We start from the raw sequence: 6,406 nt of genomic DNA, 5'->3' as shown, positions 1-6,406 counted from the left end.
GCTCCGCAGGCGCCGCCGGTGCCTGCTCTACTCACCCGCCCGAGTTAAAACTGTGTGGGTGTAAGGAGATCTGTTCCCCCACTGACTCGACGGGTGTCAGAAATGCAGAGCCGACACTTTGTAAGCGGCCCCTCGTTGTGAGACACCCGGCGTTTGAGCCCGGGGAGCCCAAGCTTTTGTCCTTTGCTACGAATACTAAAGATGAAAAGTATCTTGTGCTCTCTCACAACCAAGGGTTGGCTTATTCAAGAAAAAAATACTCGTTGTGAAAGACCCAGTGAAATCGCCAAAGAACATTGTACCCGTCCCCACTCTCACAGCAGGAGTGGAGACATCTGGAAGGACTGCACAGTGCACTCACATGCACCTCCATCTCCTCCTCCTCACCGCTGTGACCTAATGGGACAGGCTTCTGTCTGCATGAAGGAGCAGGGGAGAGTCCAAGGGTCATTTGCGAAGAACTAGGGCATGCTGTTTGTATACAGCACCTACGGTAGTCTGTGCCTGCTGCAAGTATCGTTATTGGCTCCACTTTAGCTGTCAGGGTGAATAGACATCAACAGGACCTGCTTAACATCGCTGTTGCTGCTCCATCCCCAATGTGAATCAGTGTGTTTGTCAGAGAAGCATACAACAGAGCCAGGTGGGGGATCTCCTGGGCTGTGCCTGCGTTAGCTGAGCAGCACTGCTCAGCGGAAGTGGATCTGAAAGGGAAACAGCAGGTGCAGAGAACCCAGTGTCCACATGCACTGCATGTTGGAGAGGTTTATATCAGACTTACTCCTGTGGACTGGATGCTGATTAGCAGTTGAAATACGCCTTGATCTCCTATGGTGTGTTTTTTGGTACAGCTTAATCCAACAGAAATTATTCATCACACACCTGTGATGTGATGAAAAGCCTCATAGAGCAGGTGGGGAGTGTAGGGAGTCTCTTCAAAAAGACCTGATTTAGAGACACTTGTTGCCCTTCAGACGTGGAATGACTTGCAGCAGCTGCAGGAGTTGCATGTGGTACAGCAGAGAGGCTTTTCTCACCTTCCTGACTGCAGTGAGCTCATGGGAGAGCTTTCCCCAGTACTGATGGGGGTTACTTTGAGAGATCTCACAGCATAGTGTTGACACCTCCAAAGGTACATGTAGTCTAATTTTGATATGTAGCAGGCTTGTGCCTTCCTGAACAATAATTGCAAAGTGATGAAGAAGTTTTCCCACAGGGAAGAGGAAAAATTGCTCCCTAGCTCTTGTGGTCTTGCACCTCATTCCTTATGTGATAACAGCACAGGGTCAAGGGTAAATCAGTAATGGCATGATTGTTTGTATCTGTGTCGTGTGTGGCATCTCTAATGAACAATTGATTATATCTACACATGCTATTTAGCAAACACCATGAGACATGCTCTAGCAGAGTAGCTCTTGTACTTTTATAAAATCCTAGGATGAGATTATTGCTCTCCTATTTGGGTTATATTGTGTCAGATTTCATTTTGTTTATTTGTTTATTTTTGCAGATGAACTGTCACTCTGTCGCTCTATATGTAAGATGCTGTGCTTGCTTCTTAGGGAACAGGGCATGCTGTTAACAGCCCTGGGTAGATGACCCGATAATTTCATGTTTTGCATAACCGCAGCGTCCTCTTTACTTACAGTTCAGCGAGTCTGCTCAAGAGCTGAGCTCTAAGGTAAAGCTTCATGCTCTGTCAGCTGAAGACATACGTAAAGAAATACAGAACAATAAAGCAGTCCAAATACATGACTTCCAACACAAACTGACGAACAGTCAAACCTAAAACAAAGAGGTGTACATTTTAAACTTCTAACCATGAAACTGGTGGTAGCTTCTATGTTAATGGGCACTACTTGAGGTACCCTTCTTGTTTTTCTGCTGCTCTGCAACCCAAACCTAGCCAGAAACAGTCAACACTGGCATTCAAGGCAGCATTGACTTGTCACATTGCCTTTTGTCCCCAGGCACCTGCCACACATCCCTGTGGTCAGCTGACAGAGCTTTGCCTCACACAGAGGCCTGGCACAAGATGGCAGTTTGAGAGGGCTGTGATTTGCACCTCTTTGCTATTTTTGTTTGTCACCATTTGTTTTTCACCATTTAACAGGCCACCTTCTGCATTTATGCAGAGCAGGACAGCAGTTACCACAGCACAGACATCATGAAAAGAGTTTCATTATCTTTTTCGAAATACACATGCATTACGAAACCATTCAGCCTGACTCTGCTTATACCCTCTTAAGAGAGGGAAGAAAATAAGCTAAGACTTCACCAAAAATCAATCTCTTCTGAACTGTAGAGGTGCTGCAGGACTTTTTTGCCACAAAACAGAAGTTCCCTGCAAAATCTTCCATGAAAATGTGCAGAAGGAGACACACTATTGTGAATATACATATATAATCCATCAATACAGTGGTCTTATTAATCCTGATAAAATATTAAGAGAAAATAAATATTATTTTTACTGTATCGGTTCAAATAAGATATTGTTGTTGTTGTTATTATTATTATTATTATTATTATTATAATATTCCACTTCCCCAGATTTTGCCCTCAAATCAGAGGTATATGAGTGTTTTGCAGTGTGCCAACACTGCGGTATTGTAGAGTTTTCTATGTTGTTTTGGTCTTTTGCAGACAGACAGGTGGTTTATCCTCCTGCCCTCTGTGCTGACTGAACAGGGACTGATCAGCCTACCTATAGACAGCACTGTGCTGCCACAGGAGCAAACACAGATACGCATGAACCCAGCACACACATGCACCGAGTAGAATGACTTGTTTAAAAATCACCTTCTGTAAGGCTGTGTCAGTGGGAACTGGACTAATGTGCCAGTTGATGAGAGACTGCAGCACTGGGACCATCAAAGTGGAAAAGATTTGCACAGCTCCTGCTGTGGTAGGCAACTGCACAAGCCCTTTCATAAATTGTTCAAGCCCCATGTTAGAATTAGTTAGGATTTGGCCTAGCTTTTAATGGAAGGGAGGGAAAACTCAAGAAGAGAAAGAAAGACTCAACATGGCAGAAAAGAGAAAACCAGGTAATGGTTGGGGGGAAAAAAAATAAGCTCCTTTTACACATTATGATACCTGTTTTAATGCCTTTGCCTTCTCAGTCCATGCTCTGCATGTTGCTCTTGACTGTTAATCAAAATCAAGCAACAAATGTGTTAATCTTTGATGTTTACTTAGCCATACAGAGACCAAGAGGTGGTGACCCACAGGGTAGCATTACTGAGACGGTTGTTTTTACATTACATGTTCAAGTATTTTATGTTACCTTCCTGTTATTTTCACAAAAAACAACCTCTCCTCCATCTGTTTAGGAAAAAAAATATCCAAATGAGCTGCAAAACTATGCTCCTGCTTCCAAACAAGTAGTGAAACCTTAATGTGAATAAACATGCCATCATAATCAAAGCTGTGTTTGTGATCTAACTGGATAATAATTCACTTGTAATATCATCAGAGCAGAATGAACATCAGTGTAAGTGTTGTTGGTGCAGGTGTAACTTAATGAGTTCAGGCTCATTTTATCTGGCACTTAGTTGCTTATATTGGTGTTGGGAGCATTAGGTCCCCCAATTTTTCATAACGAGCAACACCATTAAACTGTCACAGAGCAACATAAATCAGAGATTTTCCTTAGACCCCATAAAACAACTAACGAAATTGTTATGGTTGCCAGATTCATCATGTGCTTTTTACACATCCAGCAAACAGTACTGACTATAACCCTTTCCCTCTGGCTATTATTTTTGCTATTGTTTCAATAGTGTATGAAAATCTATGTGAAAATATAAGGTAAGTAGGCTAGCCTGAAGAACTCACTGTCAAAGGCATAGAGGTGATAGCAGGTTCCTGAACACAGCACAGGATCTCTGCTTGTATTCTTCTCTGCTGCACTGGACACATATTTTAGTCAAGTTAAATACACAAGCAATGACGCCAGAAGAAAGTGTGTGATTGCAGAGTCGTGTCACGAGCCCATTTAGAACATCTTGGGTTGTACAATTGCATGTAATTTGTAATCACATGGGGACATGCCTAAAATGCTCACATCTTGATTTAGCCTATTGACACAAGTCTGTATTAAGTCACTGAAGACTGAAAAGCAAGAGTGGAAATACTAGGAAAAAGTATCCATTGGTATTTTTCAGAAGTTGATGTTACTGTTTGTTGTTCATTATCAGAGGATAAATTATGTTCATTCCTCGTTTAATTGGAGTCACAATACATTTAATAATAATATATATAAAGTATTTCATAACTTGTATCTTGCAGTTGAATTTTACATCTTCTGTTTACTAAAGAGACACCTAATCCTAATTTGACACCCTTCAACAGCAGAATATTATGTTACCCAGCTCTCTTCCTTCTGACCATGGTGAGAGTAAACTTTGCCTGACGTGCCACAGAAAACTGAGAGAAATCTATCTATTTCAAAAGTGACAAATTACACACTGCTTTTTGTGTTCATACATGAATATGTTTTTTCAGCCTTCTATAGAAACTTCTAAGATGTCCATTATCTGCAAAATTGGAATAAATTCAGTCATGGTTCCATAGGTGCAACCAATTAAAATAATGTTACTGGCCCACAGTTGCACCAGGCTAGCCCAATACATCTAAAAATAATTAGCTTCATATCAGGTATTCGTAGTCATTTGCCAGCCAGCTATAGGACCTGAAGAATATGATGAATGCTTCAAGCCAGTTTTAATCAAATAGCTGCCAGAAAATGCCTGAAACAGAATCTTCCCTGCTTTTATAAATACTTTTTAATTAATGTATGAATAAACTGCATATTTGAATTTTCACCAACACAACTGTTTCCCCCAGGAAATCACAGTTGAAAGCTGAAGTGAATGTTCCTTTAGAAAGTGCTCTTTGTTTATAGAAATAGTCTTAGCAGTTAATGGTTGGCAAGGCTTCAAACTTGGAATTACATTACATTGGTAATTTTAACTTTGTCATCTTAAATAGATCCAGTTTGGATGTATGAATACAAGCAAAGTAGGACAGCCCTCAAAGAACTGCCTTTAAGCAGGCTTTATTCTGTCCCGTGAAGCTTTGTAATTCCTTCTGTTATTATTAATAGCTGTTAAGTGCTGACAGCATGCTTGGCACTGAATGAAACGCAGGAGCAGACATGGTTCTTGTTAAGGGTGGCCCTTCGGGAGGTCATTTACTGCGTGTAACAACAACAACAGCTTTATTGGAGTAGTAACCCACTAACACAGCTGCAGGCTGGGTATCAGGAGGTGTCGCTGTTTAGACGAAATAGTGGTGTGCACAGACATGCTGGTATGACTCCTTTTACATGTTAATTTTTTCACAGCTAACAAGGCTGTCAGCTGAGCAGATAAGACTTTCGGGGGTAGCCAAAGAAAAGCTATGGCCCAGAATGCCATTTTGCAGGTTTTCCTCCCTCAGCCAGGGGATGTGCAAACTACAGGGACAGACCAAGCACTTTGGAGCATGGCAGGTTCTGGATGCACTGGGATGGAAGGACAATCCTCTGCTGTTAGAGGTTGTGGCAGGTTCAACCACAGGTTTAAAGGAAAAGGCAGAAAAGGACAGGCAAGAATTTCAGGCAAAGGGACCTTGAAGGTGCCCTATGTAGATGGCTTTCTTTTGAGCCAGGAACTGTTGGAAAATAGTGTTGGAGGAATGGTGTGGAAGACAGCTGCAGACCCTGACTCCTAGACAGAGGGCTTCTGAATCCCTGAATCCTCCTAGAGGGAGCTGAAGCACCAGAGCAGAAAACAATTTCTGCTCTTCTGCTGCAGGTAAAGCTGGCATGCCCAGCAGACACCATCTGTCTACAGTCACAGAGACAATGCCCAATTCCTGACCTTCAAGGTCCTATGAGATGCCATTGGCCAGTTTTAGCTAAGCCAAGATGAGAGCTCTACTGCATCATCACCTGTAGAGGGTAGAAGAGAGGGAGGAGAGGCAGTGGCGCCAAACCTCACCAAGTTCACGCTCCAAGATGTATGTGAGCCAGGAGCTTTGCAAGGGATGTGGTCAGTATGTGCAGTACCCAAAGCAGAGGAAAATGTAACTGACTCCTCCCCAAAGGTGACTGAGTCCCCAGCAATGTCATTGCTGACCCCCTCCCCCTCAATGTGAGTAGTGCTCACATCCACCAGACATTCTGATTTCACATATAAATGCCACTAAGGCAGGGTTGGCCATCCTCTGCTGTCTTCTCCTTTGGATATGCACTAGCACTTCGTACCAGTGTCCAGGTAGTACTCTTAATGTTGCAGCTGGACTCATGTTTGTATCGTCTTCCCCAGGGCTCTGCTCTTTTACTCCAGCCGTGGCCACAACCAACCTTACATCAAGCAAGGCTGGCTGGGGGTTTCTGACCTGTAAGCAAGAGTGGTAAAGT

The sequence above is a fragment of the Corvus brachyrhynchos genome, unplaced genomic scaffold, assembly GCF_000691975.1.
Source record: "Corvus brachyrhynchos isolate BGI_N302 unplaced genomic scaffold, ASM69197v1 scaffold467, whole genome shotgun sequence".
Lineage (NCBI taxonomy): Eukaryota > Metazoa > Chordata > Aves > Passeriformes > Corvidae > Corvus > Corvus brachyrhynchos.
Note: the sequence above shows the minus strand (reverse complement) of the source record.